Below are 25,649 nucleotides of genomic sequence, written 5' to 3' on the forward strand. Positions count from 1 at the left end.
TGGCGCTATTTCCGCCTACGTTCCGATAATTTCGAAGGTTTGAAAAGCGAAGGTCTTTGAATAGGATCGGGAAAATTGTAATTGAAATTTGTCTTAAAGGCGGTGGCAAACAATGGCCCGGCTCGTACTTTTCAGAAGGCTGAAGTTTCTTCGGTGTTTGCTGTTAGGGGATTAGAAGCACGGATCTGTCAGGATCCTAAGGATCGCCTCGTCGTATTTGACGATAGCATTATATGTATATACTCGATTTCAGAGTGGATTAATAGAAATTTTTTCGTCCATCTCTTCAGCATCGAATTTTCTTTCACTCGTGTGGTAAAGCTCTTCTATTTATCGGTCATTAATAATGGAGAGACACCTTTATCGATATTTTTGAGAACAACGCGTTAGAATTTCGACAAATTTCAAGTTTCCGACGAAGCAAGCATCGCTTTCGTTTAATTGATCGATAATTAGAGAAATGTGTTAGGTTGGTAAATAAAACTGTAACTATTCATAGATAGTTCGTTGAAAATGTATTTAATGAAAATGACGTCCATATGATTCAACGTAGTCTCCTAGTTTCGTTATTCAAGGTTCATGAAAATTGTCATTTATTTATTTCGAATTATTTCAAATTCATAAATTCTTGAAATTCTTCGTTGAGACTGACAAATTATTTATATGTTAAAAATTCCGTAAGTAGAAAGGGCTACTTTCGAACGTTAAAGACATTAAGTTTTTAATTTTAGCTCTAACACGTTCCATTCTCCATGAAAATCTTGGAAAAACTGACGGGAATACCAACGACTTGATTTTATTTGAAACGCGATGGGAATAGAAATTTCATTAAAGAGATAAAAGGTCGTTTATGGTTTTGAGTAAAATATCAATCTATTAACTGAAGATTTTAACCGAAGAGCATAAGTTTGACTGATTTTTAAACATGTTAAGCTCGCCAACGATACGATGGGACGACTTGCAGCACAACTTATTGCCTATAAAGTGAACGAAGTTTCGCCCCATCGATATTTTACGGCTTCGATATCTCCAAAATAGAACGGGCTGGACATTATGCACTGTAACGTGTTTTGTATTTTTAATACGAAGTCGTGAACAGTGTAATCGATCGTTTCTAAATAGACGTTGATCGACTGATGCGATTAAAATTATTAAACACACTAAAATTCTGAAAAAGAACTATCTTTCCACCTTCAAATAGAAGAGAGTTTAGTATTGTATCAGGTCGTCCGAAAAGTTTCTTTCGTTTTATAAAGAAATAATGGATGCACAACATTTTCCATTTTATATTATTTTATCGAATTACGTATGATCCATTTTATTTTATCAAGATGAAGATCACAACATTCGACAGATTAGGTTTCATGTTTGTATAAAGATGCTTTGTTGTAAAAGACGTGTCTGTAAAAGAAAGACACTTTTCGGACAACCTAATACATAGAACAGAATGATAAGTATAAAGCAATAAAATACATAAAATATCGAATAGCTTTTAATTTTTCTATCTTCTTCAACGGCAAATGTGAAGAATGTTCATCGGGCTAATTTTCATCTACGGATATCAAAATTCTACGTACAGTATGTCAAAGATATTTTTTAAACAGACGATAATCTTCGAGTAATCGTTCGTTAAGTAATCCTCGTTAAGTAATTGAAGGTGATTCAACATTGTCCTGCTTAAACACGATGATAATATCCAACGATATCGAATAGCGTTAATTTTAAAATGCGATATTATATGCAATTACCTAAACGAAGTCTAAAATATTAAATATACATCGCTATGATGTCAAATAATTGTTGGATTAATTTCTATGTTTAATATGTTTCTTCAAATGTTTCGTCGTATTTTACCAAATACTTTATGGAATAAAAACTGATTTACAGCAGCTGGCGCACTTTATTTACGATTGTTCCATGTAAATTTTGCAAATAAAGAAAGCGTGATATGACGTATTTACAGCGTACGAATAAATATTCAGAAAGTATCGTTTTCATTTTTTCGTGTCTCGTGCAAAATCCATACGCGCTTCCATTTGAAAATAAAATCTTTTCGCAATTGTAGTAAATAATTCGATGATATGTAATATTCTAAGTAATGCATCGCATAAAAGGATTGAATCAAAACAATTTTCAGCCATACTATTAATATACACGTTCACGAAACGCTGTTCACGGTATATCCATCCAAACCATTCCATCTCTTTTTCTCAAAAACGACCGGTCCTTCGACATTTAATTAATTAAATTAAAGTCGCAAAGAGAATGGGACAAATTTTGCAATACTGCGCAACGGAGGAACAACTGTGAATCCTCGTTACGCGTACTGCGCGAAGCTTCTTCTTCAACGTAGTCTGCGTTGTTAACGAAGTTATTATACGCGTCAATCAGGCGCAGACGTTAAGATTCTCGAAATATTTTCCAGTTGTCATTGTCGCCTGCGTCAACATCTCGCCGAATATCGCAGACTTTCTTCGCGATTGTAAATCTAATTGTCCAACGGATATCTCCGTTTATAGAGTTGCAAAATTAAATATAGAGTCGACAGAGAAACAATGTTAACTCCTATTTTTATACACAATTATCGTACATTTGATTATTCGTATTACTCCTCATTTTCTTCTTTACTGTCGTTGATAAATAAGTTACTATGAGAAAGTATGATTTTACATGTAAGCTAAATATAAATATTTAAATACTCTGGTTCCTTTTATGAATGTAGATACAAAATAAAAGGAAACAATATCAACCTCTACTATAATCCCCCTCTATTTTACGACAAATATTTACACTATTCTTACATCAAGTTGTAATATTTTGTAACATTACATTTTTATAATTTACGTTTTATCTGTTTGCGAGTAAAAGTAGAAACAGAACGAGTACGTATATTCGTCCAATATCTTGTCATTAATATCATTAGGAACAGGACTAACACAAGAACATGTCATTTCACGAACCAGAAGTTCAACTTCCTTTGACCACAGGACTACGTTATTTAAATACGTTGAAATGGACATCGTTGGAAGCAGGAGACCTCTGCCTTCACAACGCTTTTCCACTCATATCGATAGCACTTTCCGTTCCAGAGAAATCGTCGTTTAAAGAGAACCCGCAATTTTTAATGTTTCCATATGGAAATGTCTCTCTCGCGGGCCTTTCTATCGTGCGCATTCACTGACCTATCCCACTCTACAGACGCTACGCTGGTCAGCGACAGACGCTGAGTCAGCCGCTTTTTTTACCATTACTCGCAGCGTACGCATTTCCAGGAAAAAAGATGGGTCACAATATTTTCAGTGACCTGCAGAATTTCGGTCATCAATCGCCACGCTGTGTACATTTTAAACAGCGAGCTTCGAAGTCCAATATGTCGATAACCGACCAATGAGCTATTCGACTCGAAATCAGACACGCTTTCAAGAACACATTCCCGACTGATCTTCATCGAGATCACTTCAAATTTTCACTATTTTTCCCACCGCGTGTATTTGGAAGTGTAAGTCGATAAAGAAATGGGCGAAAGTTCAATGAAATTTTATTGCCGAATCTGTGGAAAAGCAAGACATCCACCGATGTGGATGATTTTTTTTCAGATTTATTGTAAAATTCGACATTTTGAACAATTTTTTCCTATACGTATTACGTGCGGATTCGTCCCATTTACGAGATATTCGCTAAAAACTGCCGGTACCAGCAAATTATAATAAATCGTGCGTATGCGTGAGTATCGGTTGCCAGATCGTTGGCAATTTATCTTCTGCTTATAAACGAAAGGTGGACGAGCTTAAATGCCACGTGTCCCATCGAAATGGCAAGGTAGTTAGGTACTTTCTACAATTTCACCATCAATCGCGACAATTTCTCTAGTGTTCCTCTAATGTATTAGGTTGCCTGAAAAGTTTCTTTCGTTTTATAAGGAAGTAGTAGATGCACAACATTTTTTCTTTGATGTTATTTTATTGAATTACGTTTGATACATTTTATTCTATTATTACATAATAGATCATACATAGATCCATAAAATAATATGAAATAAAAAATGTTGTGCATCTATTGTTTCACTTATGAAACGAAAGAAACTTTTCCGACAACCTAATACGTTGAATCGTTGGGGGAAAAATCATCCGAGAAAGGAAACGTCAGCGATGTATCGATCGCTAGAACGATTTATTTACGATAAAATTCGTTTGTTTAAAAAATGTCCACGGTAGTAATATTTCGTTTGAATTTCTCGAGAGACAATTATCCTTTATATGGGGAAAATCAATATTGGAGTATAATTTAACAGTGGAAAATTCATCGTGACGTAAAACCAGATGTTTAGCGATAATTTCATCTAATTTTGTAAAGACAGGTAAGCACGAATAACGTGGAATTTATCTTGTGTTTCAGGTAACTGTTTGAATCTTCGATTCACGTAACACGGAGCTGACATCAAGTTTCGAAAATTAGTATGAAAACCAGGTAAAATTATCGGTTCGTGTGAATTTTCATGGAAAAGGCCGACACATTTTTAATGAACCTTTTCTTCGAAAAATTCCGCTATATATACTACATACATAGATTTCGACACAAACAGGAGCACATTCGAACGAACTATTCGACGAGTTTTGAAACTATCGAAATCGATGTAATAAATAGGATGCAGAGTCGTAAAGTCGTCAAAAGAAACAAGTAACATTGCACTGTATGGATTCTAACAGCCTCATACTTTTATTACACATCCATACAAAATCATTTCCTCGACATGAAAGTTCGCGAAGTAGTTTGCATTTTGTATTCGTTTTACGACTAGTAAAATCGATACATAAAACGTACCATCAAATATCTATCATCCGGATTAAATTAATTACAAATTGCAAGCAAAACTGTAAAACAAAACAAACTTCACGTTCCTACTTCAAACTTTTCGTTTTAAACCGATTTTCTAAAAAGATTCCCTTTTATTGCTTATTACGTTTTCGTTTCAAACCAACGGTATACGAGGACTCGCTAAAAGAACACTAAAAATTACACTTCCCATTTTTTTACAGAGAAACAGTTTCAAAATTTAATACGTCGTCGATCGTCTTTTGTTTTTTAATTTAATCTCCAAGCACGCCACAAACGTGCGTTTATTTCATTGCAGAACTAAACAACGTGTCTTTCATTTTCTACGAAATTGAAAAAACAACGAACATATTGGCTTGGCAACTAAGTGATTGCGGATTTTGTCATTAGATGGTATTGACAAAATCCGCAATCGCTTAATTGCCAAGCCAATACTAAACTACTGTTTGCCTTATTAACGCAATACCGTTGTCCTCTACAAATCCTGTAATTTTATATCAATAAAGCTCTTTCCTTTCTCTTCTACGTCGTTTCAGAGTTAATAGCTTGTCCCAGTTGCGTACAACACTCTGTATACCTGTAGCTATACACAGTATATTGGCGAACGCAATCTGCGCCAAATCAGATCGAATCGGTTCCGAATCGATTCGGATCGATCTAGGAGTAAAAATCCGCGAAACGATCAATCTCGTAGCCCGAGTTGGAACGCCATGGCTAGAATAGGAGATCGATGAACGCGATTAAAGGCATCGGCGTTGACGTTTCTCCTCCATCAGCAGAATCCTGGTGATCGAAGGGAACATCATTGGGTCTATTCAGCGCGAAACAGTCGCGATAATGGAGACGTTCGTAATGGCCGTCGGCGTTTCGCGTAACTAAATCATCTCTGGGATTCGGTTCTTAAGCAAAGCCGAAATCGGCATCTGTAACGTCTCCGTGCTTCTTGCTGTCTGCTCGATCGAGTTCTCTGCCGATTATCGGAGCGTTGAATTTCAACAACTCGGAACTGGGAAACTTGGCGTCGTTTGTTCGGTGGGAAAACGCTTCATAAGCCGTTCCATGTGAAATCGCATGCCGTGAAACGTTCCTTTGGCCTAGAATCTCGTTGGCGCCAGGGATAATTAAGCGTCTTCAAGGAGAAATTAATATTTTACTTGGGACGAGAAAGAGACGATAGACAAATAGTAGATACTTGTTTATTCGCGAAAAGTGTGAATATTAACACTTAGCCCACCGAATAGGCATAGATCTCTCCTCTATGAAGAATATCGTTGTATGACCAAACGGGGAGATCTCCCTTCTTGATTTTAGCAACGCGTTTTCTTTCTTTTCTTCTTTTGTTGTTGTTGTTATCAGTTATTGTTTACCTGGAATTATTCCCAATTAATTGCGCCACTTTCTCTGCTTTTATAAAGTACAGTATATAATAAAATACACCAATTTAGCGGTGTTAAAATTAATTCAGTTACGACTCGGTAATTAATCAGTTACGACTAAATAAAGTTATAATCGAACGATACCACACCGTAAAAAGATATTAAAATGCATCATGAATTTTTCATTTCACGTTCAAGTACTGTTATTTATTTTTGGTTATCTTTAATGTTTTTAATTTTACCTATATTTTTTTATACTTTTAACGTATACTTTTAATTCGATGTTTTATATAAACAATATGCGAAATCGTTGTATAAAATCATTACCGCTAAATATAATTTACCGCTGAAATAATTTTTAGACTTCTTTGATTTTTTAAGTCGTGAATATTAGTCCTCGATATTTGGAAAAATACGCCATGGGCAGCGTATAGGTTGGCTTGTTCGAACACGGTGGAAACCTACAGCTCGCTGTACTGTGCACTGTTGGTTAAATGTTAAAACATATATATTTACAAGCACGTGCATAAGTACAGAAATTTATAAAATATCGTGTGAGCAAAGTACGGCAGAGCTATAGCATTTATTTCAATTCTACTTATCGAAACGAGATTCTATTTAATGTCCGATTAACTGAACTTTTGATGGTCGAATTCACTTGCCTGCACGTGAGCTTCTATTCCTTTTAACAGAAATCACATGCGCGATCATCCATTTACTTTCGCTAAATAATATGTATTACAACGATGTTCTAGGATACAATTTGAATATGGTTTTGCTTAGGAAATTTACAGCGAAAGATAGCTTTTGTTATTCGTTGGAAAACAGGTTTCGTGTAATATTCACCGCGTGTATAACGATTACTATAAATATCCACGGTATGTCTAATTATCATCGGTCCGAAAAATTCTCTGTACATTTGGGTTACACATTCGTTTATTCCATAATAATGATAAATTTATCGTAAACTAATTAACGTGTAATAACTAGCAATTACGATATTTCGTCATCGGCCAGATTGTAATCAGAAACATGTACGAAATGAAGTTTCGAACAAACATTTTATTATTCGTTCGTTATAAAATGATTAACTCATTAAACTGTTGTGGCAATAATTGAAATTATGATAATACGATATAGTTCATCTGCTCGTTAGTATTATAACGATATCGTACGATAATACATCTACGAAATACCTCCTTCTTTAAATATCTACAAATTAACGAATATAATAATGAAGCGGTAATAAAATATGGTAAATAATTTAAGAGCAAAGTAAAATCATCGATTCCGCGTATTTTTATTACCGTCATAAATAAAGAATAAACGATAAAAGCGACGTAAAAAATAGGTATAGCTTGTCGTTGATCGATCTGTAACGGTACGAGCATTTCCACTTTAACCCGTTTACGATGAAAATTGAATTAATAGTATCAATTAATCGTCATGAGGTGTACTCATTATGGGGCACAAATATCTCGGTGAAGTGCAAATTCGAGTACGCTTAATTACAAAAGGCCAACGTTCCGTTTTTAATTAACGACGGGTTAATCATCTCACTGACGTCACGTCAAAAATGTCGATCAACGCGATCGGACGTAACTTGGGTAATCGAATCCCTTCGGAAAAAAGTGAAAACGTTATTCGTCGACGTGCAACCGTTCTCGTTCTAGGCGAAAATTGCAAAATACATATATATATATTTCTATTTCCCGCCAATGATTAATGCACTTTTGCCTGGACAACGTTATTGGCAATTAAATGCTCGAGCATTTTCCATTTTATTTAGTATGTATAACTTATAAGTCCCTCCACCCCCAGTCAATAAAAAGAATATAAAATAGCTTAAAATTTGAGAATTGCTTCAAAACTTAAAATTATTGAAAGCCAAAATTTATCTCCTGGTATATATTTTCAAATTTTAAACTCATTGAAATTTACAGCTTTCTGACGAGCATCTGAAATCACTCGAAGGAGATTTATTTCACCAATGTACTTATATTACACAAACGTACGCGTCTTGCGAGTTGGAAACATACTGATAACTTGTTGGTATTTATTCGAATCAGAGATAAAAGGGCAAATGATATAGCGTTGCAAATGATATCTATATCAAAGGTTTGCAGTAACTGAGAACAATATAACAACTGGTATAACAACTGGTATTGGTTGGTAACAATATAATATTTGCGAGGAAACATTTACATAATCTATAAATTACGCAAGTTTTTTCAATCTGTCTACTAAAATCCGCAATCTTTTCTGTTTCGTAACGATCGTATCACGAACAAAGAAAGAGGAAGGTTCTAAACGTCAACATTTCCGCGCTCTATTTCGTAAATTTCTATCTTGAAAACTTCGCTCCAAACTTTTCCCTTTAAATTCGTCGTGGTTCCTATCGGCGAAAGCATTTTTTTTCGACCCAAATTAACACGTAATCAAAGTTCTTTCCAATCTTTAAAAGAGGGCACAACCGAATCGATATCGAATCACGGTTCAAGTTACACACTGAACAAAAAATACGTATTCCAGTTACGAGTTAAGAATGGACAGTGGACAACCAAACGAGGAGGAGGAGGAATATCGGGTATCCGATGCTGAATCAACAGCAACGAGCAATTACGCGAAAACAAATTAAAGGGCGCGTGGACCAGGTCGAAAACCGCTGTATCTCGGTGAAAGAGAAGTGCAGGATACAGAGAACTTACGTTTGCACGTTCTTGTTAACGTTTACCGTACGAAATGCCAGACACACCAAGTGAAATACAGTTGCTTGCGACACTATTCGAACACCTGTGCGGATCTGATTAGAAAAGATGGAAAAACTGGTAAAAAATCTTTTTACCTACTAAATATCGTAACCGGTAATGTGTCTTGAATATTCGCGATATTTTTCCACGTTGCGTACGTTCTGTGCATTTTTACATCTCCAAATTGTATAACGAGCATCGTATAATGTTTTATGTATATTTGCATAAATGCCCCTAAGTGCATAAATATCCGGAATCTGGTTGCGCGTGTTATTTTGAAATTCCATTAGCGCTGTGATAAAATTTGACTATCACCGCGTATCTAACCAATGATATATTCTATTTGTTCGTTACTGTACAATCTTTATCATCCTACATATTTCGTAAAATATTCACGCTACCGAATATAAACATGTTATTAGAAAACAACGCGCTTCAGAGCTTTTAAACCACCGTGTATATATTTGTTGGTACAGTTTAAAACAAATACCTATTGTATCGTTTAATTATTACATAAGCTTGTTCACGAGCAATATTAATTTGTTACTAAATACACGTTTTTGAAGAATATCTTCCGACTTTTTATGTAGATTTTCAGTTTGGTTTGAAATAACCACGATAGTCGTGTCTCATTATAATTCTGATGAAGTTTGAAAATGTTTGATGTAGACACACACACACACACACACACACTAACACACACAATGTATGCATAGAAATTTTCTATGATAAGCGTTCAAATACTTTCGCGAGCTACTGTACCTACGAACGAATCCAGTTCCACGTTTTGCAACACCGTCGAATTTCGTTTTCATTCAATTTGGAAACGATAAAATAACGCGAAATGGGAATTTCCAAACGTTACAGGTTCTCGCGCGTAAACACGCTTCCATCACGATTTATAGCGTATCCATAGGACCGGTCGTAATGGAGTTTGCGAAAACGGGATAGGATTTTGTTTACCCGCTGAAACTAACGTCCCAAAACTTTTCTAACTCTCTCTGTATAATCAAACAGACGAATTAAACGAAAAATGAATTCGCGCGACGAGTCAGCGAAAACTTTTTAACTGATCGATTCGTAATTGCTCTTAATACGTACAACCCGAGATATCTTGTTAAAACACGATAGAATGCTAGTTACGACAGTAGAATACTAGATACTTCTTCGTTTATGCGTAACGTATTGGCAGTAAAAAAATCACAGTTCTCCGGTTAATTCGTCATACTCTGTTCCCTTTGGTAATCGCGAAATTAAATCATAGGAAATTCAAACGCGAAGAAAAGCTGTCCCTTTCGATTTCTCTAAAAATTTGCCATCAACGTAGGATGTTCCTTACTCAAACGAAAAATCAAAAAGTAAAGAAGATACGAGAGAGGAACGAACGTATGGGATTCGCAAAGTAAACGAAAAGTCGCAGCTTGTTAAACAGTGGGGAGCGATCAGTCGCGAGAGGAGCGAGCAGTTCATCAAACGTTCGATCGATCCGCGTCGAATGTAAAAGGTGTGGATTTTTATTCGTCTGCGACGTCGTTCGATCATATCGACACGTTCGTTAAACCAGGCCGTGTCAAAGTACGTAACCAACTTTTAATGAACATATCGTAGCAATGAACGACGTGACGGTTGTCGAGCAGCAAGTGACTTCGAGCCGACTAAACCCGACTTTATATCGCTAAATCCAATTACAGCGCCATTATGGCTCGTTCCGTGCGATTCTACGTCTTCGTGGTAGACTAAAGTTCGCTCGTACACGAAGCTCGTTCTGTAAGATCGTGTGCATCGGCGCTCGTAAGTACTGTCTGCGAAGAAACACTTGCCACTCGCTATTACTACCAGACATCGGAAAACGGTGAAACATGACTACCGAATGGGACATTGTTCGCAAGTGAAATGACGAAGGCGAAGTTTTCCTACGTACTTTGGCGATAGGAGCGTTTCATTGACGTTCTACTTAATTCATCGGAAACCTTATCGATCGATAAAAGAATAAATCTATTTACATATATACATATACAGGGTGGTTGGTAACTGGTGGTACAAGCTTAAAGGGGGTGATTCTACGCGAAAAAAGAGGTCGAAAATATAGAATACAAATTTTTCGTTCGAGGCTTTGTTTTCGAGAAAATCGACTTTGAATTTTCGTTCGGTACGCGTGCTGTACGTTATAACGAGACGCGATAAAGTGCACGCGTACCGAACGAAAATTCAAAGTAGATTTTCTCGAAAACAAAGCCTCGAACGAACAATTTTTATTCTATATTTTCGACTTCTTTTTTCGCGTAGAATCACTCCCTTTCCGCTTGTACCACCAGTTACCAACCTCTATATATATATAATTAGCATTATTTAATTTTTAATTCTATAATTTTTGAAAGTAGCTTCTAGAAACTTTTAATGTGTGTTCTTTTACAGAAATATAAAATTATAGCCGATTAATCATTTCTCTGATAATTTATTGACAAACTAAGTGTTTGCGGATTTTGTCATTAGGTGGTAATTTTAATTGCCAATCCAATAGATCAAATGGCGTTAGTATTCTGACGAGACTGACAGATGCCTTGATACTTATAAATATGACATATATTTCTTACACGTGTCTGTTATATTCGTTAACAGCTCGCGATTTATTCGGAAAACAGAGAAATAAATGTAATAAAAGGAAATTTAGAGAAAACTGCAAAATACCGTTCTAAACGCTTGTTTGACGTACATTCGCGCGGGAAGCGTCGCAAAAAGACGTAATATTTCAGTCGGATCAATTTAAATATCTTTGCACGGAGAAATCGTAACGCTTCTCGAAGCAAGCCACGTTTCTTTTCCGAGGAAATGAAATTCAATCGCAGTCATTCGCTGTCGAGAGCGGCTTAGCGGGAACATTATTGCCACTTTAATTAAAAACTCCTATCGATTTCTTCAACATGCGCCCACGGTTCGGCCGACTTTCGTATTTCCATAATAAATCGTCGTTAGTCCCATTGTGCCGGTTCAGCCGGTGTCGTTACCTTCGTATTTACCTTTTCGTTTAATTGACTCGGAGCGATCAAGCCTCGTATAGTCTTTCAGCCGCTGCTCACAACCACCATAAATTTACTTAACGCTGTCTAACGCTGCCTAGCAGCGACTGCAACCCTCGAAGTCTCGTTAAACCGCGCGAATCGTTTTCACGACGTCGCTTCAGAGTCGCGCAGCAGCCGCCGCCTGCGGTTTTCCACCACGTTCAAGATCCTTGTTGGGATTGCGCTTCCGCAAGTTACGTACACCTACGTATGTATGTATATGTACACGTAGTCGCGCTATATCTAATCGATGAGTTTTCATTGAACGTTACACGGGCTTCGTGGAAACCTCACAGGGGTTACGTAACGCGAGTAGGATTTTTCAATCATGCGCTATGGGAGAATTTATAAGGAAGGCGATACAGCTATAGTTTGTTGTTGGAAACCTTAAGTGTATTTTTTCTAATTCGTTATGTAACTGAGTATAATGAAAATTCTACCAACGACAGGAACGCTATTTATTCATATGACAAGTTACCAATGTCTGGCGTATCAAGGATAACAATGAAATTAGGCTTGCACTTTATTAATTATCATGTTGTATGTGTGTACATACGAAGATGTTATAAATAATCGTAGATTCCAATATATTTTATTGATTTAAAATATAATGTTTGTAGCGAATAAAAATATAATATTATCATTTTACTATGCTCCTCGATTTACCAAACATACGGTTAATTATGCAACAAATCAAATCTCAAGCAGAAATAACAAAATTTTAACGTCGTGAATATCGAGCGATAATTACTTCTATCGACAATATCCAACGATAAAATCGAAAGGGAAGCTATTTCCAATTATCTATTAATATCAATCAGACGTGTCCAAGACACCTTCCTCAGATCGTTTAACTTGGTTGGAAAACAACTGGTTCGAAACAATTGAAGTTAAAGCGAGGTAGGAAAAGACGAAACGTTTCAAGGAAGTTCGATCGATCGTGCGGGAAGAAACGCCGAAGAGAAAATTGATCTGACTCGCTCATTATCTCGTGAGAAATTGTTAAGATTGCTTTTATTCGGCGTAGCCGAGAAATTCGTCCGCGTTTCAATCGCGCAACCGACCGATGCTGTACTTAAACCAGCTGCTCGAGATGCTGCATTCACGAAATTTATCGTGTCACGCCATTAAGGAAATCTCTCGGGCGCATCCTTTGTCCTGGATAGAAATTAAATCTCTTGTAAAACATCCTGCTAGCAGTTTACAGTATCGCTTGATCAGAACGATTCATTAAGCGAACGCGATATTTTCGCTAACGTTACGACCTGTGAGTCCAGCAATTTTCAGCTCCAACGTGTTTTGCAAAATTGTCTTCTTTATTTTTTTTTTTTATTTTTTAGCTGAAATTGTAATCGTGCGAAAGGAACAGAATATTTGAAATTGAAAATGAACAATTTCTACATCCGAAGCTGGAAACTCACAAATCTTCATTGATCAATTACTTCCACGTTTATTTCGAAATGATATTTTTCAGGGAAATATAACATGGAATATTGACATTATTACACGTGATAGATTTTAATGGCATTTAACGTTTGATCAATATTTTTATAAATACGTCAAATGGAGATTGAACGCAAACACCTGATATTTGAAAGGATTTTAAGGACACATCGGGGAAATATGCGATTCTTCGTGCACTTGAAGTGCCTTGGCAATTATCGGTTTTAACGACTCCTAAAATTCGATCACGACGAATTTAAAAGCTGATCCTTCAATTAATCCCCGACATCCGCCAGGGTTTTACTTATTGCTTATTAGGTTAGGATCCTTGTCGTGAAGGAGTTCGCTGGAATATCGCTGTTCATTACTGTCTATCGATATCTTTCTATCCACCTCTTGAAAATCGTATGTTCTGCGTATTCCGAATCGTATCCAATACTTCTGCAATAATTCGTGTATATAAATTTAATTGGAACTCTTGGCGCTCTCGCTAAACTTTACCAAATTCATTACCTTTGGAATTACAGTAGCGAAGAAAAGAAAACGTATAAAACAAGAGATATAAAAGGACACGATAATTGTACCGCAAGTATGCCGCAAAATAGAATCGTCCTATTGGATTGGCAACTAAGTGATTGCAGGATTTTGTCAATATCATCTAACGACAAAATCCGCAATCACTTAGAGTTGTCAACTCGATAGATGTAACTAAATCTTTCTAATTAGATATATTTCGCGTTATTAAATATTGGATCGTAACGTAAATTCGTCCTGTTGTGGTATTCATTACACGAATGAGTAGATTTATCATGTGATATTTTTCAATTCTCAGTAATACGCAGTGATACTCAGCAATAATAGTAATAAAGTAACAAATTCTCAGTACGCATAGAAAATTAGACAATCGCTTTGGATAGACACAGTTTGCCAATTTTCTCCGCTAGTATCGTAGCCAAGGTCTCGATCGGAAGTAGTAAAATACGCGGATGCGTCGGTGAAAGGAGGAAAAAAAGGAAGAAAGAGAACAGGAAAATAAATACGCGCGACAGCCCGTTTTAAAAATCGCGCAATTTTCTAGGTAATTGCGGAGGATCGTGGGAGAATGAATTTTTCTTTAAGCCAACGGTAAACGACGAGGCGTTAGGAAGAGAGAAGAGAAAGATGGAGAGAAAAGAGGAAACGAAAGAGGTTTCAAAGTCGTTGGACGCTGCATTACGTGGCGCATTTGGTTTTGTCGGTTTTCTGCCGGTCTCGGCGTAAAGATGTCGAGAAAGTGAAGCGGCACGCGGAATGCGCCACCAGGAAAACCGAAATAATACCGCGGACTTACGGCCGCATAATGGAAAATCATTTTAGAAAATGTATAAAACGGACTTTTTCCATGAACGATAATGGAAATCGTTGCAGCGTGACGGCGGTTCTCGGATAATGAATTCTGGATTAATCGCTGGAAAGAAATCGTCAAGTTTCGGAACGATTTCAAAGATGAACCGGGAGTGCCGTGCGATATTTCTCTCGCTGTCTCGGTAATTTTCTCTTTGTGTTTCTTTCCACAGCGTGTCGGCCTATTTTTCTTTGTATGTCGCCGTATCTCAAAATGACCAGAGGAAATTAGATTTTAACGATCGTCCCGATAATCGATTTAGCAAATCGATTTAGTAAGATCCAACGAAAATATATTTTTGTATGCGATATTATTATAATATATAATACTAAAAGGTATCGTTTCATAAATTCTCACACAATTAAAATATACGTAGTATAATTATTGTAGGAAAGAAAAATTTTCACGATTTCTTATTATCTACGTGTTAAAGAATACATTAAATACTACTTTTAATTAATTTAATGCCAATGTTGTAAGTTTTGTTCGACACGTTGACTCTAAACAATGTACCGTAACTTCATAGGTGAACAAAGTAACAAATTTCCAGCTTCTCTTAATTATAAAAAGATTACAAATCGATATTCCATAAATATCATCGAATATAGATGATGGAAATTATGACCGAATGTATTATGATTGAATACGTTACATAATTATTTAATTTGATGTTAATCAATTAACGCGGCAGTCATATATTCTTGTTCGAAACTTACGTAACGTCACTTCTCCACGTTACTGTTTTCCATTCACGTGCGTTTCTAAAACTCGATCCGTGCGTCCGCGTGACAGAGGTTCACGTGACAAGAAGTACGACTTGGTTACGTAAATGGCAGGCAAACGACCTTAATTCGAACGGTTTCCTAAATTGGAACGGCGTTCTTGGTTTTAGAGTAACGAGATACCGTGCAATTTGAAGCACGAGCTAAGTATCCGCAATCAGGTACGCTGCCTGAATCTGCTATTATTTTCAATCCGAAATTATATAATCACGATCGATCTCGTCCGGACAAGGAACTCGCTATTTTCGTCCCGCTTCTGTTATTCGCAACTTGGCGAAAATGTCTCATTCTTATATACCACAGAATCGTAACGTCTACCGTCATTTGCCTTAACTGCTTTGGAATTGTCGTTCAACTCTCAATTGCATCAAAGTAGATTCTCCATGAATTTTTCTATTCATTTTAGTTCTATCTTCTTGCGAGTAATCAGTTTAATTTTCCAGCAATTTGACTAAATAAAACAGAAAGGAATTAAAAAGGGCTCAAGCCTCTTTACTAAACGCGCTATAAATTCGTAATTAACGAACAATATTAATAAAATGCATTATAACTGCCATTCATGGGTAACGTGACGCTGTCCTTTTCTTCCTTCGATTCTTTCAATTTATTGCCAATTTAAACACGATACTAATCGTTTCCTCGGACGAATGAAAAATTCTTTTTCGCTCGAATATTTCCCTATTTTAGTTCGTTTCATATCTGATAAAGGTCCCGTTTCGTGTAAAATTCGCCTAAATCGAACACTAACATCCACTTGAAAATTATTGGTACGACGGTAAATCCTCCATTCCAGTAATAAAATCATCAATTTCGCTGAAACGAGTCAGTCATGAATCTTGCCAACTTCTCTCAACTATTTTAATACCATTGTTCGTAGCTCGTGAAACTATTCTCTTGTTAGACGTATACATATACAGAGAATCTTCAGTGAAGGTGAATCTGCTATCCGTTTTAGTCGACGAGTTTAGTACAGCAACGCATGAAACCTAATAGAGAACGTAGCAACCGATTATCCTGTAATCAAGACCTCCTGTTGCTTTCTACCGCCATAAATGTAGACTAATTGGCGCGACAAGGACGACGCGACAGTCTGTGTGCCGGATTAGTTGAGAAGAGCGAGCATCCTCGCGTGAACATAATTGATCGCGATTCGTGGCTTGATATACGGCCTGACAGGTCCAGTCTGAAAGTTCAGAAAGTCCGCGTAACGAGAACTGTTATTGGCAGCGGCTTTTAGTAGGATAACGTCGCTGTATTTGGTCGCCGTCTGCTACAATTTTTATGATTTTTCTTTCCACCTCCATGTTCGCGATTCGTCGTCGTTTCCTTCGAAGAGAACCGCAACGACACTCTGTTCGTCTGATAGAAACGATTCTCGAACACGTCTTTAAAATTATAAAGAACGATAGAAGGAGTAGTTTTTTATTTAAATATGCTATTTGTCGAATCTCTTACGAAAAGCAGAAGAACGACGATTAGTCGATGTTTGATCAATACGTTCGATTAAAATGTCAAACGGAAAAGGAATAAAATTATGTTTAAAAGTATCATAAAAGATGGTGAAAAATTGTGAACGATTTCTGAAGCTAATTTATTGAATATGAATCGGTAGAAACAAGATGTCGTATGCTACTCGGACCGCAGAGGCTCAATGGGTCCTCGTGAGATGCGAAGATACAGCCTCGAAACAGGAATCAGAACTCAAGGCTGAGTTTAAACTATTCTTCCTTGGTTCACACGAACTGTACGTTAAGTGCACTTTGACGATCGTATCGTCCGATTTACAGTATCTCGAAAATTTGAAACTACTTACACTTCCTCGAACAACTGAACGGAACTGTTCGATCTTTCCAACAAAGTCTTCATAAAACGTATCGTAACGCTATACTCGCCACAGCCAATTATCAAAAGAAAAAAAGAGACAATTATTAGTTCGTAAAACCCACTTAACATTGATCAATTCCGCGTCTCTCCGCACCGCTGGCTCCATCGACGCGACAATCAATTTACTTTCCAACTCATCGAAGCCTCACCCAGACTCTTCCAAACTCATCAAACCGCGAGGCTCAAACGAAGTCCTTAGCCTTACTAGGACCGTCTGTCTGGACGTTTCAAGAATTACTCGCCCCTCTCTGTTTGAAATAAAACCAGACTGACCAGCCTCAAGTTGCCAGCTTAACAATTGGTCTGGCACTCGGGTGTTCAACTTGTGGATTGCGACCATCTGGGGGACCACGAGATATTCTCTGCAGAGTCCCTATAATTTTTTGCTGAAGACTTTTAGATTTTTCTATTTTAACGTGCGTTATAGTATCGCGTGAACATAAATCGCTATATTTTAGGAAAAATGTCTGTTTCATACAGAGGGAGTTGCACGGGACAAATTATTCCTCATCCTTCGGTTCTTATCGAATTGCTCCTTTGAGAGGATTCTCCGAAGAATCACCCGACAATATCGCATAATTTTTGAAAACAAATTAGCTCCACCCGCTAAGGAACCCCACTGAGGTTCCTCTGCACCATCCAGAAAGAACTATTCAGATGTATGTAATTTTGTGTGCCACACCGGATTAGTCGCGTAGTAACGTTACACATATATGAGTATGGGTGTGTGTAGGAGTACGTGTGTCTCGTAAAACAGAAGAATGCAACTGTTCCGTACGTATAGTGGTGAGAAGATGGTGAGACAAAAAGAGTGTTGAGACACGTGCAATGTGTATCTACGAATATCTTGTAAATCACATATCAAATAAATATGAAACTATTTTAATATCATTCCTACGCGTAATATGACTTATTTCGGCGACTAACTGCGAAAGTTCAAGTAGACCGCGGTTATTCGAATGAAGGAAGATTCGCTGAAAATTCCTGCAAGTTGCTGAACGACGATAATGCACGCACGCTTCGAATATCATTTTCAAGTGTACGATTGATACACACTGTGAGGAACGTGACTTATCCCGCAGCTTCAGAATCGTACGATCGCCCAAACGACTCAACCAGTTGACGATTTCCAACAATTTTACAATTCGACAAACGGTCGTGGCCGAATGCAAATTGTTTAGGCGATGCCTGTTAAATACGTGACCGGATAATAGCGAAACGCGAGAAGCCGGGGCTAGCGGCAAATAATGGAGGGGACACGGATCGATGATTAATTTAATTTTCAAAGGATGAAATTACGGACAAGCCAGCTGCCCCCGAGATATGAGTTAGCCGGTATTAAATCCCAGGCGGCGCGGCGCGGAGCGGAGCGGCGCTGCACGGTCTACGTGTGTTGGGTGGGGGTTTGGGAACGGATGGTGTCACGGCATGTGGAACGTCTGCTAGCATGTAGTCTAATTACGTCAATACCGAATTTCCCTCTGAACAGACAGTGTACTGTACATTCCAGTTCCTCTGAAGCTTGCCTCTATTATCAGAGTTCCTTGTCAGCAGCCGGCACGTCCAATCCGTCTCCAATTGCGCGACCAAAGCTTGAATAAGCTGACCACAGAATCGGATTCGAGCTGTAGGGGGGCCGCGGGGCTCCACTCGCCGTGCTTGAAATTATGCACACCCCTTGCCCGTGTATCGACAGCGTGCATGTTGCAGGATACCTGAAGACGGATTCGCAATTGGCCACCGGCATAACTAAGCCGACGCGACGAAAGGCAGCGTCCCAGCGATTTCGTGAATCTGTCACCTGTCATGGATCAGGTTTGTGGTTAGATATACGGGACATACGTATGAGGATAAAAATAGGTGAACAGGTGGTGGAGGTAGGTAAGACAGCATTACAAAGAAACTCGTAGTTGATACATATTTCCACTATTTTTCCATTTATTTTTCTCACTGACTATATATCCGTAGCGGCACTCGACAGCAAAACTTTCCAACAGTTTCTGTCCCGTGGCTTGCTACACAAAGACCCTATCCTCGACCGGATGACGGTAGAGCTGTGGTTAGCGCAGTTGGTTGGTTACGAACGTTCAAGACCAGGTTCGAATCCCGGCACTCACAGTACGGTTTTTTACACAATTCCTAACTGAGAAGAAGGCAACTCGGATGAGGACAAAAATCGTATACATCAGCAGTATCTATTACCGATCTATCCACCTCATATCGTAAGAAGTACACGTGTCTAAGGTTCTCTCAAACCTTTGCCATACGATTTAAGTTGCAATAGCGCGTGCCATAAGCAACAAGTCGTGCCATTTCACGGTTTGGCTAAACGTTCGAAGTTGTGCAAATCGCACGTGTCTTTTGATGTATAAGTGCACGTGTGAGGTAGGACTAATTTTATTTTGCAACGTGTTTGATAAATAATTGCTATCAAATGATCATTGAACAGGAAAGATTTATCATCTTGAAGTAAATAATAAATCAATGATATCGCACGATACTGTGGGTTAAGGACTTAATTACTTTTATTAGGATAGTGGAACCTTGGTGCTCGAACGATACTTGAAAAATATTTAATCCGTCATCCAATCGATTTAATCATCGATATTACAATATAATTATACTAAATTCAATAGCACCTTGTGTATCGTTTATGGATTCTAATTTCATTAATAATAAAATTATTTAATAAATAAAACGTAATGAAATTATTTAATAATTAGAGCAACCCTTTCGACGCTTCTCCCCTTCAAGTTCGACGATTGAATTTAATTTTGTAATAGTAATTCGATGGAATCGGTTTAATCCGGCACCAGCTTTACACATAATAAAAGCGCGCAGTAACGATTTCAAAGTTTCCATGTAATAAAGATTCAACGATTTTTAAGGATCCCGTGAGAAACAACGGAGGGTCGGTCAATTTGCAGGCAATCTACTAATAGGCGGCGGATGCAATTCGCGTAATGTAATTGAAGGGCCCCGGGAAAAAGAAATACATAAGTGGCTTTAGAACGCCGTTACTAAGATTGCTTTTCCAATTTCGCCCTCTTCTTGTTTGTCACACGCGAAACGTTGCTTTTTCATTTGTACGAGAGAAAAACGTTCCGAGTCGGACAGAGACTGTACGAACGAAAATACATTTTACGAAAGTGAAAAAGGAAAAGAAAAAAAAAAAGAAAACGTGTAAAAAAAAGGAAACAAGCGGGGCGAAGAATATACACGAGAGAGAAGAAGTACATATTAAAACGGTGAACACGAATAGAGGAATTTGGAATTAAAATATGCAGTATCCATTAGTGCGGCGTAGAAGATGATGGAAAAGTATAGGAATATTTTCGTGAAAATACATTGTGTATATTAAAAATTCGACAATTTTAACAAACACGTCTTTTCTTGCGACACTTTGCGTGTTCAAGATCTTGATTCTCCTTTCGCTTCTGTTTAACGCGTTTGTCTTTTAACGAGATTATCGAAGAATCATTTTTTACTACGCATAGAGATGTAATTGTATTTTTAACAAACATTTTTGTAACGACCAGTTGTATAATAAATCGAATTATATTGCGTCCAACGTCGAGTGAATTTTACATGGAATTATTTAAAAAAAAAAATGCTTGTAAAAATAATATTTGCAAAAATAAAATAAAATGTTCAACATACCGAATTGAGAAAATATATCTGGAAATGTGTGCAATTTATCGCTGAAAATTTTACAACCATTTATTCTGCTTTTCCATTAAACATTCACTATGATATGAAGAGAATGACGTTGCTATTAGAATTAATAATAAAACGGTAGTCTAAGGTGAAAGTTTACTCGAGTTTATCGGTCACTTGCATCGCACGCAACGTGTCAAACAAAGTGATGTATAAAGCCAGCCTGATCCTAATTGCGATGTTCCTTCGTTAAAAATCAACGATGCAGTCTATAGATCCGCCTGCAAGTTTAGTTCGCATTTCATTGTCTAGAAAATATAATATTTGTCTTTGTCAAAACTCAAACTTCTATCTGTTTACTATTACTTATAAGCTATACTTGTTTGTATTTTCGAGGAAAAATTAATTGAAAGAATAAGCTTAACCAATGCGATCCATCCTAAATTAACATACTCGAAGCCGGTGTAACGATCTACCCCGATAATAACAAAATTCTTAAATAGCTCTAACCATTTGCATTCCTCTGTCGAGTGTGACTCGACGTCAATTTTTATCACAGGAGCTCCTTTGTCGAGTTCAACTCGACATTCTTTCATGTCCACTTTTTTTTTGTGGAACGTGCGAAAGAAAAGCAGGATTGCATCTTGGAAATAGTTTCAAGATATATCATAGACTTAAAAATTACAAAATACAAAAATAGTGTGAATAAAACTGCTATTTAAGTGAATTTCTTTCTCCCTTTATTTATTTAAATTGTCTTATGTTTTAGTTCAAGTAAATTTCAAATAAAACACTTGAAAGCTTTGGGAGCTGCTGCGAACGAAATTGAAATAAAATTCCAAGTGCAAAGGGTTAATACAGCGCAAAGTAAAAAGCCCCAAGCTCGGACGTTTCTCCTTTTCTCGTTGACGTATCATCGAACGTTGATTACCATCGTCGAAGAAATTTAATCGACGTAAAGCGATACGACCAAACGTCTTCGTTCATTTATTCTCCGTTGCTTCGCACCTCGCTCCAAAACAGTTCCACGTCCCTTCTGAACTCATCAAAAACTCGAAACTAATTCACCGAGATCAATCTTCTCTTGCTCGCGACAAATTTCCACGACAGAACCATGAAAGTTGCCAATGAAGCACGTAACAATGTTCTTCCGGCGGAACCTGGCCCCGTACGTACAGTCGTTCCGTGCTCCGCTTGTCGTCGCCAATTCCAAAGTACGTGTTTTGTTGAAATTCCCGGGGAAAGATCGGGTTTAATAAGCCGGTCGTTCCATCGCGCAGAAGACGAACAAAGCTACGGGGTTGAGTCGCGGCAAATTACAAATGAAAACGTGTGCGGCATACGCCAAAACTCGCAGGAAATGGCGCGGACAAGTTTTGGATAAGTGGATCCGAGCTTTAGCGATCCAACGATACGACGCGTGGCTACGTGGCATTATGAAACTAGCCGAGCTGCTCCTCTCTTAGTTGCAATCTTCCATCTGCCGTTTCTTTATTTCGCCAGGCAAACAGTAGTTGACAAAAGTGTTTCAACACTCGTAAAAACAACTTTCATGAATATGTGTCGCGCGTGCTATAAGCAACATTTCGAGATAATCAGTAGCGCAGTAATACGTAAGACTCGGCGTGTCTGATCGTTAATCGATTATACTACTTGATTGATTGACTCTGTACTCTTGAAATATACAGACGCATTTTTATGATAAATATTCGAATGCTCGCATTTGCTCAATTTTCATCCGTCTTTGATCATTGCTCGTTTATTCGTACTAATCGATATTATCTGTAATTTTCAATCGATATTATCTACCAACTGTACATTAAAGTAAGAGTTTCATTTATAGTGTTTTATATATCTCCACAACTTTTTTTATTTATCTTCTTCATCCAAGACATCCTTCTTACTAGCTGTATGCTGTTTCGTGTAAAATCAAAAGCACGCATTCCGTACGCGACAGTTTACGATGAATAAAACTCTTGATCGCCAACAGCGTAACGCCATATCGTAACGTCCATTCGAAATACGACGTTATACAGATGCTACTTGTTTCTTTTTTTTTTTTTTTTTTCTTGCGGACATATACGTTTTACTGATGTTTCGAAGGATGTTTTATTATATTCGGCGAGCGTCCAGAGTCCAGATCGATCGTGTTTCGTCGTAATACCAAAGGGAATGCGTCTAGGTGCTCCAAATCTTTCACGAAACCGCCCGCTGGGAGTGCAAGAACCGCATTCTTCGACGCAGTGCTTCTCAAGCTTTGTAATTTCGCGGCTCGGTGTAATAACGCGAAAATTCCGGCGGGCCCCACACTGATTAAAACTATTAATCCCGTAAACGCGTAAAATATGAATAGCACGGAGAATTCTGCTCGATCGAGAGAAGCAGAAAAAGCCGGTTACAACGAGTCGCAAATTCTCTTGGCTAAAGAAACGGATTAAACGGACAACGTTCCATTTACTGTTGTAAATTCATCGATTAATATTTTTTGCCAAAACAAATGTGTCTTGCGCGCGTTGATTCAATTTATTTGAGAAATCTATTATTTTTTTGTTGTCGCTTGAAATTTCTTATTTAAGATCAAGACGTATCTCGAATTAGGATACTTAAGGTTCTAATTGAAATTTCTTCTGTTCTAAGATATTTAGAAATATCTTTCGCTTGCAACAACGAATTGAGACAAAATCGGATGAAAATTTTGATATCGGTAACAATGACGAAGTAAAAAGGAAAGAAACGGAATTGTTCGGTTTACCGATTCTATGTAGAATTTTCTGCAAATTTGTTCGAAAGACAAAATATTACATCTTGGCAAAGTTTCGATATAAAAATTCCCATAAATCGATCCAAATAATCCAATATGACGTTTGCTCGTTCAAAACAGCTTCGCAAATTTCAACTTCTCTTCTTGCTCTTTTAACGTCATTGCTAGCTTCGTTATCGCTAAAATCTCATATTCGTTCAATTTCACCACTTCTACTAAAAACCGAAGAAACTTCGGTTAACGATGAAACATTGTAACCAGATAACGTTTCAGTTTTTCGAACGATAGCGTGTAAACGAACACACGCGAAACAACCGCAGTAAAACGTTAGAAGGCTGAATTATTCTTTTTTTTTCGGAACGAACCTGTTCGTCGTCTCGAGGAAGAAAAGAAAAGAAAAGAAAGGAAAATCAATAACATTATGATGTGAGTCTCGAGGGGCGATCCGGTTCGTGCTTCGCTTCTTTTAGGAGCACTTCCGCCGGGTCTTACGAGTCCTCGATTCGAGTTACTGGCGACTTATCGAGGCTCGCACGCCGCTTGCTTTGAGAATCCATGGTTCAGCGCGTTCCATGGAATACGTAGCGCGACACAAGTCCGGAATACAACAGGCAAAAATAATTCTTGGACCAACTGGCCGTAAATTCCAACTTGATTTCTAGTTGAAACTTCGAGGTGAGATAGAACCGATTGTATGTAGGGCGGAATGCGTGCTCGCAAGGTGGGAGAGCTCATAAATGAAAACTGTGAGCGCAGCTTTATTTTTAAGCATTCCTTGAAATGGTATAAAGATAGAATCGATGTAAAGCCCGAGTTTCGTGCATGAACCATCGAATGTGAATTCGGTCGAGCGATTCTTGCCACTGTTGGCAATTTAATGCACATAATATGCGACGTATGCGCTATCGTTCAGAAATCATTCGTAATATTTACGGTTCATGAACGAAAGTAACAATTAGTTCTCCGTTTCTTGCCGTTTCAAGCAGTTCGATAATTCATTGATCTCTATATTTAATTTTAATTTGTATATTACGAACGACGTTACAGATTATATAACAAAAATCATTCAAAAATCATTCGTAATATTTACGGTTCATAAACGAAAGTAACAATCAGTTCGCCGTTTCTTGCGGTTTCAAGCAGTTCGACAATTCATTGTTCTTTATATTTAATTTATATACTTTATTTAATTTGTATATTACGAACGATATTACAGATTATATAACAGAAATCATTCGTAATATTTACGGTTCATAAAGGAAAGTAACAATCAGTTCGCCGTTTCTTGCCGTTTCAAGCAGTTCGACAATTCATTGATCTCTATATTTAATTTATATACTTTATTTAATTTGTATATTACGAACGATGTTACAGATTATATAACAGAAATCATTCGTAATATTTACGGTTCATAAAGGAAAGTAACAATCAGTTCGCCGTTTCTTGCCGTTTCAAGCAGTTCGACAATTCATTGTTCTCTATATTTAATTTATATACTTTATTTAATTTGTATATTACGAACGATATTACAGATTATATAACAGAAATCATTCGTAATATTTACGGTTTATAAAGGAAAGTAACAATCAGTTCGCCGTTTCTTGCCGTTTCAAGCAGTTCGATAATTCATTGATCTCTATATTTAATTTTAATTTGTATATTACGAACGATGTTACAGATTATATAACAAAAATCATGCAAAAATCATTCGTAATATTTA

General features: G+C 37.3%; 1 protein-coding gene and 1 long non-coding RNA gene across 3 annotated transcripts in view; both read left to right on the forward strand.

Moving 5' to 3' along the window:
* The window catches only part of LOC143302645 (uncharacterized), a 128,250-nt gene extending 123,791 nt beyond the window's left edge, over positions 1-4,459 (forward strand). The window contains exon 3 of the long non-coding RNA XR_013058285.1: positions 4,396-4,459. This is a non-coding gene — a long non-coding RNA (uncharacterized LOC143302645). The remainder of the gene's footprint in view (positions 1-4,395) is intronic.
* The window catches only part of LOC117166586 (uncharacterized), a 540,713-nt gene that overhangs the window by 339,036 nt on the left and 176,028 nt on the right, over positions 1-25,649 (forward strand). The window lies entirely within an intron of this gene.

The sequence above is a fragment of the Bombus vancouverensis genome, chromosome 4, assembly GCF_051014615.1.
Source record: "Bombus vancouverensis nearcticus chromosome 4, iyBomVanc1_principal, whole genome shotgun sequence".
NCBI classification, from domain to species: Eukaryota; Metazoa; Arthropoda; class Insecta; order Hymenoptera; family Apidae; genus Bombus; species Bombus vancouverensis.